Source organism: Amphiura filiformis, chromosome 7 (genome assembly GCF_039555335.1).
Source record: "Amphiura filiformis chromosome 7, Afil_fr2py, whole genome shotgun sequence".
In the NCBI taxonomy this organism is placed as follows: domain Eukaryota; kingdom Metazoa; phylum Echinodermata; class Ophiuroidea; order Amphilepidida; family Amphiuridae; genus Amphiura; species Amphiura filiformis.
The window spans coordinates 57,041,718-57,054,940 of NC_092634.1; the positions used below are offsets into that span (position 1 = coordinate 57,041,718).

At 37.0% G+C, this 13,223-nt stretch overlaps 1 protein-coding gene across 1 annotated transcript in view; it reads right to left on the reverse strand.

Annotated features, from left to right (window-relative positions):
• LOC140156506 (tumor protein 63-like) overlaps positions 1 to 1,861 on the reverse strand; it is a 91,832-nt gene extending 89,971 nt beyond the window's left edge. The window contains exon 1 of the mRNA XM_072179449.1: positions 1,444 to 1,861. The gene's annotated coding sequence lies outside the window, so the exon portion shown is untranslated. The remainder of the gene's footprint in view (positions 1 to 1,443) is intronic.
• Positions 1,862 to 13,223: the final 11,362 nt, after the last annotated feature.

Genomic DNA, 13,223 nt, shown 5'->3' on the forward strand with positions numbered 1-13,223 from the left:
CCATCCTACACCAAAACCTGATCTTATTATGACAATTTGATTGATACGGTCGTATGCAGAATCTTGTTAGCTCCAATTTGATACCCAATTTGCTACCAAACACTCAAAAGTGACAAAGGTTGATACCAGTTTATGGCATTTGGTGCATTTTCGAAAGTTGCAAATCAAAACGGCTACGCGGTCGAAATGGCTTAAGCGTGGCAATATGGTCAACCTTGCTTGCCCACGATGGGCCCCTGTCGACTATCCCAAATGCGCGCTTTATTCAATTGTCAATTTAAAACGCATGGATTGCTACAGTGATTTACTGATGAATACTAGAGCACGATGCGATCGATATGACCTAGCGGTTGTTTCGGGCTATGTCAATATGTCAATGGTCGTGCTCTGCCATTCACCTCTACAGGTTCAAGCGTGGTCTGTTTTTAATTTGCAACTTTTGAAAATGCACCAAATTTCATATACTGCTATCAATCTCTATGAATTTAGAGATTACGGTAGCAAATTTGGTACCAAATTGCAGCTAACAAGATTCTGCACACGACCTTATCAATCAAATTGTCATAACAAGATTAGGGTTTGGTGTAGGACGGGTTACATGACTGCGGACTTTCTTTATTTGAGGTGTTTATATGAACAAGTAGTCTATGCATCCCAACGATCAATAATCAGCTCATTAAATGTGTCCGCCACATTGGATGCGAGACCTAATAAATAACGTGAGCCTACATGGGGACCGTCTCCCTCGCTCACTCTCATTTCTTGTACACAATTTAATACATGTCTACCGAATGACAAGCACATGTACATTCACCAATGTGAAGCACATCGCAGATGATGTTGTATGGCAGCACCAGGCATGCAAAAACAATAATTCCGTAGTAATTGAGCCCATAAATCTCTCAAATTAGTTGTTTAAAATCTATGTGTCATAACAATATAACCAGATCAAACACCTCACACCTGATAAGTCGCAAAGCAAAAACACTGAAATTGGCGCAACTCCAAAATAATCTGGATTCAAATCAGGTAATGAGTTGTTCATGTCTCGTGATAAATCCATTCCGAAAAAAAAAAATTAAATTTCAATACTGAAACCAATTCTTTTTCAGTTTTCTGTCATAAAAAATTGTTTTGGGATGACTCTTGCACTAATTGACGATAAACTTGTCCGTGAAGCCAAAAATGATGATCATAATTGTTTTTCCGCTACAACATCTTTTATTTAGCAATTTTAATCAGCTTGATATGAAAAGTGAGTAAAAAAAGTGCACAGGTATAGGGTTGTACTGTGGACTACAGTCAGTAGCAATGGTGGCTGGCAAGCCAAAACATGAATTGCATACTGCAGTATGTACTGTGTTGAACTTGATGCAGCACTAGTGGGGCAAATGGGAGATTCCTAGTAGTCAAAAAGGGAAAAAGGGAAAAAAATGTGCTTACCCACTCGCTGAGGTATGGCATGGAATACTAGTGTAGTGAAGTATAGTAGATCCCAAAATAAAACAAGCCAAAACATGAATTCATGCCTAGGTTGATGGGTAAATGTGCAGCAGTAGTCGTCGCATTGAGAGCGTTGGTTGGCTCCGAGAGTAGAACATTCCAACGAAAGTGCAAGCCAAGCAAGGTGACAAATTAACAAAAAATAACAAAATTCTTTATTTTTGGGATACAGCGATGCCTTGCATTGTTCCCTAAGTCAGGAGGATTCTCCTCATCATCCACAGATGGACTTATTTCACTTTTTTTCCGTCAAAATGAAAAGTCCATGACTTGGTCTGTCGCTATACACTTAAGTACAACATACATGTCCCTACTTGCTTGTACAAACTACACTACGCAGCACAAACACACAGCGGCCGCCATTCCAAAATGAACACTGCAGTTAGGCTCAACTTGCCAAACGTAGGGCGACGCCGCCAAGTAGAGGGTCGCATTTTAAAATGCACCCGCACATGTCCTTTGGTACGTGACCAAAGGCTCCTATTATGTAATCACCAGGTTCAGGGGTCACAGCGCCAAGCATTTTTTGTATGTTGATGAAAACTACATAAAATCATTTGGACAAAAAGATTAAAACGGAATATCCGAGAATGGGACAATCAATAATTTACAGTATTTTCTGCGATATAGGTCCATGAGGGTATTCTTCAAGTTCAAAGTGGATCATATCAGGAAAATTCCTGCAGTACTGTAGGCCTAATTTAATATTCAGATTTGACACCTGCTTGTGTGTGTTCTAGGTGTACGTTACAGGTGTGACCTAGTTCAAATTCCCTCTAATTACAAATGTGCTCAACTGATGAGGCATAGACACACCAGTATGGGATTAATGACGTCTACCTACATGTAGGCTTTGAGAATGTTTCACTGAGTGGGCACTAGTCTTTCTACCTTACAGCGCATTAGACCCATGGGGGGGGGGGGGCACTTATGTATAAATGTTGTAAGCATCCACATGAAAGAAAATGCAGATTTCAGATGGTTTTTTGAAAAGCAAAGTGCAGATCCACGATTAGGGTCTCAAAACACTCATTTGCATGGAAGAAGGGGTGTTTAAGGATGATCATCGCTTAGGGTAGCTTTTTTTTTTTTAATGACCCAATTTGCAGTCATTAGTGGTGACTAGTTACTTGGCACACAAGAGTGGTTTCCGAATGATTTTACAAACCAGATTCTTACAAATTCTGAATGACACTCATCCAGACACATGCAATGTCTATCCTTGTTTAGGGGCATCCAACTCTTTGCTTAGGGTGATTTTATGTCGTCTATCCCTGTTTAGGGCAACTTTCAAACCAAAGCCGGTGTTTTTATTTGAGTAAAATCCTCATTTAGGGTTAGTTTGACAAATTTTTGACATCCTTGCTTAGGGTCATTTTTGAAAGTCAATTCATGCGGATGCTTACAACTTTTAAACATGAGTGCCACTGTCCCCTCCCCGGGCTTTTAGATCTCTTAGTACTTTTGAAATTAATTCCCTTCAGCCTTTATGGCCATTCATACCATATCTCCGAGTGGCTTAATACATGTATTATACTTATACTTTATAGTTTTCTTTGCAACCAATCAAAAAATTTCTTAGTGGCCAAATTAGAGACTGATAATTTGGGCTGTAGTGGCCCATGTGGCGGTGTTTTACTGCATGTAGACTTCTAGGGTAGGCATAGGCTAGTGGCCCAGGCAGTGTGAGAGAGTGGGGAAAAACTGTATCAGAGGGAAGGGGGAATTATGCGCCTTGGGGTCCAAACTGGAATTATAGCTAGGTGTCTATAAGCAAGTGAACAACTCAGACTGATGCAGGGGTGTGATTCACAACTTATGAAATATCCTGTAATAGAAAATCATGTAAATCAGTGTGAAATTGGGCTAAACACCCCACAACGTGTTGAAAATCAAAAAAATTCTGCACCTTTTGGCAACAAAAAATCCTAAAATCAGGAAAAATCCTGAAGAATCACACCCCTGGGATGAAGTTCAAGCTCAAGGCTGAACAAAAATGTTTAAAAGTACATTTGTATGCTCCAGTGGTATATCTGTTTGGTTTTTTAACCCTAACACCCAATCCTTGCTATCGGAAGTTAAAGAAGAAACAAAAAAGGAGAGAAGATGAACAAAGAGGTCACTTGGCATCCCGGGATTCGAACCTTAGACCCCTGAAATGCCAAACACACAATCACCGACCATTAGCCATGCGTGTTATGCTGCCCTGGGCAGCGATTCTGTGAACATATAGCACTTAGGGTGATTGCGTCATTGCAGACCCTGGGATTCACGTATGCAGTTGTTTTCATCGTGGTATTTTGTGGTATTTATGGGTATTAGGATTAACATCAAAACCTTGGCATCATGTTTAATCCCACAATGACCCTTTCCAGCCATGTGAACTTCCTCCGCAGATCCATCAATTTCCAATTAAGAAATCTCTGGCTTATCCATCAATTCATTGACCAGGGGACACTTGCCACCTTGTAGTTTGAGCGCTCATTTCATCTTGTCTAGACTATTGCAACGGACTCTTCACTTCATTATTAGGCAAAGATCTTACAAGACTGCAACGCCTACAGAATAATGCTGCGAGACTGGTTTTTTGCAGTTAGTCGTAGAACTGAGGCTTCCAATCTCCTAAAACTCTTGCACTGGCTTCCAGTTTGCCAACAAGCACTGCTCAAAATCCTTCTATACGTCTATACATTGTAAGTCTATGCAACATCAGAGTCCCAACTACATCTCGGACTACTTTACTGTTTATGTTCCTCCTCGTTCCTTGTGATCGTCTTCTGACAGTAACCGACTCACTATTCGAAGACGCAGCCACAGAATGACTGGTGAAAACAGATTTCACATTGCAGCTGCCACGGCATAGAATTCACTACCTGTGGAAAATCTGCTACGACCACATCCGTGTTCAAGTCTATGCTAAAGACTCATTTGTTTTCTTGAACTGTTTCTCTTGTTATTTGACTTTGTGTGTATATTTTTGTAAGTATCTTAGTGAATGGCGCCATAAATGCCTGTAAATGTAAATGTAATGTAACATAGGCTTCAATCTAGAAAAATACATGTTTCAACCCTAACACGTAACACCCAACCCTACTTTTTGCTATCGGAAGTTAAAGAAGAAACAAAAAAAAAGAGCAGATGAACAAGTCACTTGGCACCCCCAGGATTCGAACCTTAGACCCCTCACATGCCAAGCACACGCCATTACAAAGTGGACACCATGCTCATGTATGGACTTTCAAAATGGACCCAAAACAAGTAATTATCCTTCGATCTCAGAATACCATAAACAAGTATTTTGTCATGTTTTGATTGTTTTCCCCACCCTAAGCAAGTATTTTCAAATCAAGTCTGAAATCATACCCTTTTCAAGTAAGCCCTCATTAATGTTTTGCATAAGATGTTTTTAGCAATTATATACTGCCCTTAAACAACACATTTGCTCACACTATCAAAATAATTGAGTAAATAAATGAAACTGTGAAAAGTTATCAACTATCACTATCATGCATTTTATTTCACTGTAATGTGAAATGAGATACACAAACTTTAGGAAGCGGTGAGCACCTAAAACACCTTTTGATCAAACTTAGAATGAACTGCATTGATGCGCGCATTATGTAATTGTTAATTTCTTCGCAACCACTCAAGCGAATCAAATAAAATTTTTGTATGTGATGCACAGTAAAATAGGCTATGCGCTACATTTTAAAATTTTTTGATTCTGATGTCTAGTTCTCGACTTACGTCAAATTTCATCACTCAGTAATTTTTCTGTGACACCCTATATATGTTTGTATAGCAAAACTGATGCCAATTTCAGTTTGTACAGCAGTTTTAAAATACTGTATACCAGTTTGCATAGCAAGTTTCATCATATCTTATTTTGCATTCTATTTTATTTAATAAACAGGGTTTGCACTAGGAAAAAACAAACTGGTTCAAAATAGGCCTACAATTGTGTATATTACTAATTAAAGGCTCATCTGACATAAATTATAATTTATTTAATTTTTTTTATAGAATATCATGAGTTGCCAACCATGGGCATATGAAAATCTGGTATTGAATACCTTTTCAAACTAGTAAAAAATAAAATTTGTTTGATTTTGAGATAGAGCCAAACTTGTTTCCCGGAGGATGTGCCGACTGCCGCCCAAATGGGTAGGTTTTCCATGAAAAATCCGTAGACATGGGTCTTTGTTTTGAAGAACAAATCCTTAGACATGGGTCTATGTTTTGAAGAAAAAATCCTTAGACATGGGTCTATGTTTTGAAGAAAAAATCCTAATAGACATGGGTCTATGTTTTGAAGAAAAAATCCTTAGACATGGGTCTGGGTACATATCGAGTGTGAAATAAGCCTGAGACAGGAGCCGTTTGGCCCCAGAAACTCTGAAATGGCTCCTTGTTCCATCTCAATTTTAGTTGACCAGGTCACTTTTCTCATGAAACTGACCCCTGGATACTGAACCATTGGTAGCCCAAGAGCCTTCAATATGGTGACCCCTGTTGTGATTATTGGTCATCAGACATTTTGAGCAATTTTAGGGAGTATATTTTCAAAATAGAGTGTCTCTTGATATTCAATTCAATGTGGGGGTACTCACATCACATACAAACGCTATACGAGGATGTGCCGACTGCCGCCCAATTGGGTAGGTTTTCCATGAAAAATCCGTAGACATGGGTCTTTGTTTTGAAGAACAAATCCTTAGACATGGGTCTATGTTTTGAAGAAAAAATCCTTAGACATGGGTCTATGTTTTGAAGAAAAAATCCTAATAGACATGGGTCTATGTTTTGAAGAAAAAATCCTTAGACATGGGTCTGGGTACATATCAAGTGTGAAATAAGCCTGAGACAGGAGCCGTTTGGCCCCAGAAACTCTGAAATGGCTCCTTGTTCCATCTCAATTTTAGTTGACCAGGTCACTTTTCTCATGAAACTGACCCCTGGATACTGAACCATTGGTAGCCCAAGAGCCTTCAATATGGTGACCCCTGTTGTGATTATTGGTCATCAGACATTTTTGAGCAATTTTAGGGGAGTATATTTTCAAAATAGAGTGTCTCTTGATATTCAATTCAATGTGGGGGGTACTCACATCACATACAAACGCTATACGAGGATGTGCCGACTGCCGCCCAATTGGGTAGGTTTTCCATGAAAAATCCTTAGACATGGGTCTTTGTTTTGAAGAAAAATCCTTAGACATGGGTCTATGTTTTGAAGAAAAAATCCTTAGACATGGGTCTATGTTTTGAAGAAAAAATCCTAATAGACATGGGTCTATGTTTTGAAGAAAAAATCCTTAGACATGGGTCTGGGTACATGTATATCGAGTGTGAAAATAAGCCTGAGACAGGAGCCGTTTGGCCCCAGAAACTCTGAAATGGCTCCTTGTTCCATCTCAATTTTAGTTGACCAGGTCACTTTTCTCATGAAACTGACCCCTGGATACTGAACCACAAATGTGACCCCTCGGCACAACTGAGCCCGGATGTCGCCAGTGCCACTTTTGAGATATGCTCCATCGAACTTAACAATAAACAATAGGAAACAAAGGATTTATTGACTGTTTTATTGATTTTTCACTATTTAAATGTCAAGTACTATAGACATGATATACACCATTTTAAAGCTAATTTCAAGCAGAATATTTTGGTTGAATATCTCAAAAATGATGATTGGCGACTTCAGGGCTCAGTTGTGCCGAGGGGTCACAAATATCAAATTCAAAACAACTAGTGCTTAGGCAAAAAAAACAACAACATTGTTTGGTTGACTACAACTGGTCCAAAGGTCGGTCAGTGATTTTCTTTTTTCTGATGGCCTTAAGGGCTGGGGTATGAACGTTTGGACAGTATTTATTTTTGGGACATTAGAGCACATCAGACATATCGAATTGCATTCTGAATACGAAGAATGTCATTCTGATATCAAATAATTTTGATTTTTGAAATTGCAATTTAATACACATTTTATGGCAAATCATTAAAATTGATATTTTTGATATTTAACAGTACTTGAAGTAAACTTTATAAATCTGATGATATATACTTAAAGTGTATGTAGGTGGGATGAAAAGCCGACGATCAATTGAAAATTGTGACCTTTCAGATGAAGATATGGATTTTTTTCCCAAAACACAAAAAAAAAAATTAGGTCTTTTTGGGAAAAAATCCATATCTTCAATATGAAAGGTCAAAATTTTCAATTGATCGTCGGCTTTTCCTCCCTGCTACATACACTTTAAGAATATATCATTAGATTTATATAATTTACTTCGAGGACTGTTATATATCAAAATTTGAAAAATATCAAATTTTATAATTTGTCATAAAATTTGTATTATATTGTGATTTTCAAAAATGAAAATTATTTGATATCAGAAAGACATGCTTCAGATTCAGAATGCAATTCGATAGGTCTGAGGTGCTCTCATGTCCCACAAAAAAAATACTGTCGAAACGCAATAAACGCTCATTTTGGATCCCTTAAGGAAGCAACAAAAAACGCAAAGCAAGTTAGGTAAAAATATAGTTCCAGACTTTGTTATCAACCATTTTTGACTTGATTTTTCTTTTTGGTTAAAAATACCTTTACAGGTTTAGCGAATTTGCTAAACGTTTAAACAGCTTCCTGGCCATTTACATGTGTAATTTATGTTTAAACCTGACAGCATTATTAAAGGCAATGTTTAATGTTTAAGGTTGTTACATGGTGTTCAGCAGGGTTTGATTTACTTTGAAAAATGTGCGTAGCAATTTTTTAGCGAAAACCTTATTTAGGTGATGTTCTTATGATATTAGCATATGTTTACATTGTAAAAAATAGCTAGATACAAGCTGAAATTTGTGTAGCAGGATGTCCAAAATGGGGAGCATTTTGCTCCACGACACAAGTTAAATCGAGCCCTGGTGTTCAGGTTTATTAATCACTTACAAATGTATGCAGTTGTACAGCAACATGAATGCATGTATGAATTAAGTCGATATCCGTTTACGGTTAAACGGTAAAAAAATTGGTTAGTTTAAACATTAAAAAAAAACCGCTAACAATGCATACTAATTTAATGGCTGTTCAATAGCATTTTTTTTCAGTCAGTATTTCTCTGGTTTCCAAGCTTGAATAAAAAGTAAAAAGGGCCTATAACTTCTTTTTTTCTTTCAATTTTTGTAAAAAAAAAAGAAAAGAGTATTAAATTTGGACTTCATGCACATGTTCAGTCTAAGTCATTATGACACTATCTTCTTGGTATTTGCTTGAATTTGGGACCATTGAAAGGAAAGTTATTAACGTGTGCTGCTGCTGCCGAAATTTGTCAAAACTTTTCACCTCTGGAGTAATTGCTAGAGCTGTGGCATAATTAAGGGGGTACTACACCCCTAGCCAATTTTTTTTGCGTTTTTCTCAAATTATAGCGCATTGGTGACAAGTAAGATAGGGGCAAGGACTACAACTACTGCACTGAAAATTTAGCAACTCAAGGCAAGTAGTTATTGATTTATTCAAAATCTAGTCAGATTCCAAATTTCCACATTAACATCTATTTAAAAAAATGTCAACGCTGATTGACAGAAAAACAAAAGCAATGGACTCGAGCATCGAATGCGTAATTGCGCACTACTATTGTGTCAAATTAAAAACTAGAGTTCTCAAGTAAAATGTTCACTAAATATTTATACAGTTTAATGATTTACCGGTCAAAAACTTAAAGGCCCATTCAGTGATTTGCTCATCCGGACGATCGTAAAAATCATCAAAATTCAGATTTTGGTACCTTTTGTCACAGATGTGCTAACATAGCCTGCGAGTGGTTCAGCCGAAAGTCAGCGTATAAAAAAACAAAATAAGACATTTTACACGAATCTGTAATTTAGATACTGACAGTATCTAAATTAGCTATGTGTTTTAATGGGGCTTCAACTTCGTCAGTACTGCTGTTTTCTTCCTTTTTGCCAAATGTTAAATTTCAAAAATACCAAATGACAATTTGAATGACTTATCTGTCACTTTTAAGCAATTTTAATTTTTTTATACTTGCGCTGGGATCACTGAATGGGTCTTAAGTTTTATACAAAATGTAACTGAACCCTCTAGGATGCGCAAGTCAAAATATAAGTCAGAGTCAAAAACATAAAAATACGGACAAAAACCACAAAAATCTCGGTCCAGTGGCCAGCACTGATCAGGCCTGGACATGTCCGCGCTTGAAAGCGATTCGCGCCATCCAAATTAAAAACATATAAAAGCATCCAAATTCAAACCCTATCACCCCTACAATAAAAATATATAATTCTTATTGATTTTGCAGACCTTTGTTCCCTGTTGCCAGGCAAATCCACCCCAAATTCTTATGTTTTTCTTTATCCCTGGGAATTTCCCAGTTCTAGTCTTGGAGCATTTTTTGATAGAAAATATTATGTCTAAAATTGTTTCAAAATTCACTGCGATAAATCATAGCAGTAGCATTTATTACGTAAAACATCAAACATTAAGTAATTACCATTATTTTATAATGCACAACATAATTGAGAAGTGAGGTTAATACAATGAATATTATATTTTGCAGAGCCAATGTTCATTTTGCTCTAGAAACACCGTCGGAGAGGTTTTAATGTCGGACATGACACTTCACTTTTTGCATACACTGACACATTGAAAACAATGCCCTTATTAATCGAAATTGACATCAATCGTAACATTCAGCAACGTTTCCCCATTCTTCAAAACACGAAGGATGTTTAGAGCTTCATAGAAATCTTTTAAGAGGCTTTATAATCCCACAATTACAATGTAAACAAAGAGTAAACATCAAAACACCCGCGGTTTGGGGCAAGTTCCAACGTGGAGCTTACGTTCAGCATGCAGCATGTATTGTGGGCGTAAACAACATCGCATCTGTAACGTTTTTATCTTGAAAATAAAATATGTTCCTAACCAAAAGCAAAAAAACTGAGCTCGTGTATGATGTAAAATATCATATAGATTTCAAATATATCCTTCAAATAATATTTTGATCTTCATTTGATGGAAAAATCAAAGAAAAATGTTGACGACTTACCTGCACGATCAGCTCCCGATACACGCGGTACAGAAAAATGTTGTGATTCTGATTTAGATATGAATATTCATATGACCTTTTTTGGTGACCAGCTTATTTACATAAAGTGTATCATTCCGCGAGTATTCGCCTCAGCAAATTTATTTGTTTGAGATTTTTTTTTTCTTTTGTTATTTGTCATTAAAATTAATAAAACAGTGAAAAATTCCGGGGATAAAATCAGCCAATTATTATCCATGCTTTTTTCGTTGTCACAAGTCTACTATAATGTTGATTAATGGCCTGTATAATCTGCACTGGCTTTCTTGGCAGAAGACTGGGAAAAGAGTGATTTGGTTAATCAATTATGATGATGTCATTTTGGGTTTTAATTTATGCACAAATAGTAATTTCATTTATCAGTCCAAGTCCAATTCCTTTGTCATATTTTTATCCAGCCTTTTTTGCATGAACCAGGCGAACAAAAGAGCAATGACAAGATAAATGATTTATCATAAAACTTAAAAATTATAAATTTTGAGGCAAATATCAATTTATTTTTGTGCTGAATGGCTCAATTCAATTGGTAAACCCGGGGGTAAACCATGGTGCAAAAAATGAAAATGTTTAATGATTCAACTTTGCGATGACTGAACGTACAAATACATAGAATAAAATCAATGAAATAAATAAATAATATAACTGACTTAATAAATAAATAAATAAATAAATAAATAAATAAATAAATAAATAAATAAATAAATAAATAAATAAATAAATAAATAAATAAATAAATAAATAAATAAATAAATAAATAAATAAATAAATAAACAAATAAATAAATAAATAAATTTAATGAACAATTTGATGAATGGGTGAGCGTCACGTCACTGAGCGAATGAACAAACAAATATTAATCAGAATCAGAATGAACGAATGAATTACTAGTACGGTATACTAGGCGGTTACCCGTATTTCGCGGTTCTCGGCTGTCATGGTTATTGGCTTTTGCAGATCTCAAAATCAGGGTGCACCCTTTGGCTGGGATCACTCACCGTGACGGTCCTCACAGCTGAACTCAATTGCCAGCTTACGGTGCAATATGACCTGACCTGACTTTCGCTCTCAATTTAAAATTTGATCTGACCTTTGACCACGGATGGCCTAACGAACGCAATTTGAAATTTTTATGTTTTTTGACCTATGACCTCTTAACCGTAGGTCTGACAAAAAGGTCGCCGTGGAAACTTTTGTTTGTTAGTCCAAGGTCCACCCACCCACCAAGTATGAGCTCCATAGGGGCAATGGGGCAATTTGAAATTTTTACCCTTTTTGACCTATGACCTCTTAACCGTAGGTCTAACAAAAGGTCGCCGTGGAAACTTTTGTTTCTTAGTCCAAGGTCCACCCACCCACCAAGTATGAGCTCCATAGGGGCAATTTAAAATGTTCCACTCACTCACTCAGGGTCAATCACTCACCCCCCCCTCAATTACACACTCACTGGTAAGGTCCCATGAGAGCACGCTTCACCATGTTCAAGTTGGTTTTTAAAGAAACACAGTGGAATCAGTCGATTTAATCGAGAATTAAATAGGTAGTTTTCACCAGATTTACCACATTAGTAACATTGAATTCAATGAATTGCGTTATATGTTGACCTAAATGACGAAAGGTGTTTTTGAGGGAAGTGTTAGCTTTCGTTTGATATAAAAAATATTCTGATTGGATGAAGGGAACACTTGAGGTTTCGACAAAAACCAATCACAGAGGCCCATTTACAGCTCTATTTTCAGCTAGAAGCTCCACAGCTCTTACGATGCTATCATATGCACTCTTTTACCGTCAAGACAGAGACAATTCACTGCTTGTTTGGAAGCTCTTGGACGGTCGACGAAAATGTGTGTTCAGGTGTATCGAGGTGGAAACTATGCCGTGGTTTATAAAAGAATGGTTTTTGTATAGAAACCGTGCCAATTCGCCACTTGCACGGTTCCGCCATTATGCACTATGTGCGGGAGAGCCTCGAACTGGCAGCATACATGAATGGGAATTGAACCAGTCATATAACATTCTGTGTAAGGTTACGTAATTCTTCCTTTCATGTATGCTGCCAGTTCGAGGCTCTCCCTGCATATAGTGCATAATGGCGGAACCGTGCAAGTGGCGAATATGTAACCAATAATTAAAGAGCTCTTCTGCAAAGGCCTTACATATCCACTTCTGATATAAAATTGGATCGATTGAGCCCGTATTTATTAATTAGTCTTTTATTGGTCGAGTTATGAGTTTAAAAATATTGGACGAGACGTAATCGAGTCCAATATTTTAAACTCATAGCTCGACCAATAAATATTGAGCGTAAAGAATCCAATTTTATCATTATTATGTTTCGGATCTAATATTTTCACATTGGCATGACATTATAGGGGCCAGTGTGGGTAAAAATACATACCACCTTCCCTTCCCGAGGTATTAAGTTAGGCGTGCAGCCTAAGTTATTTTTTTCTTGCTGTTTGTTTCTTTCTTTAAGTTAGGCGTGCAGCCTAACTTATTTTTTTCTTGCTGTTTGTTTCTTTAAGTTAGGCGTGCAGCCTAACTTATTTTTTTCTTGCTGTTTGTTTCTTTCTTTCTCACAATTGACTACTAGTGCTACATCCGTGATCGGATG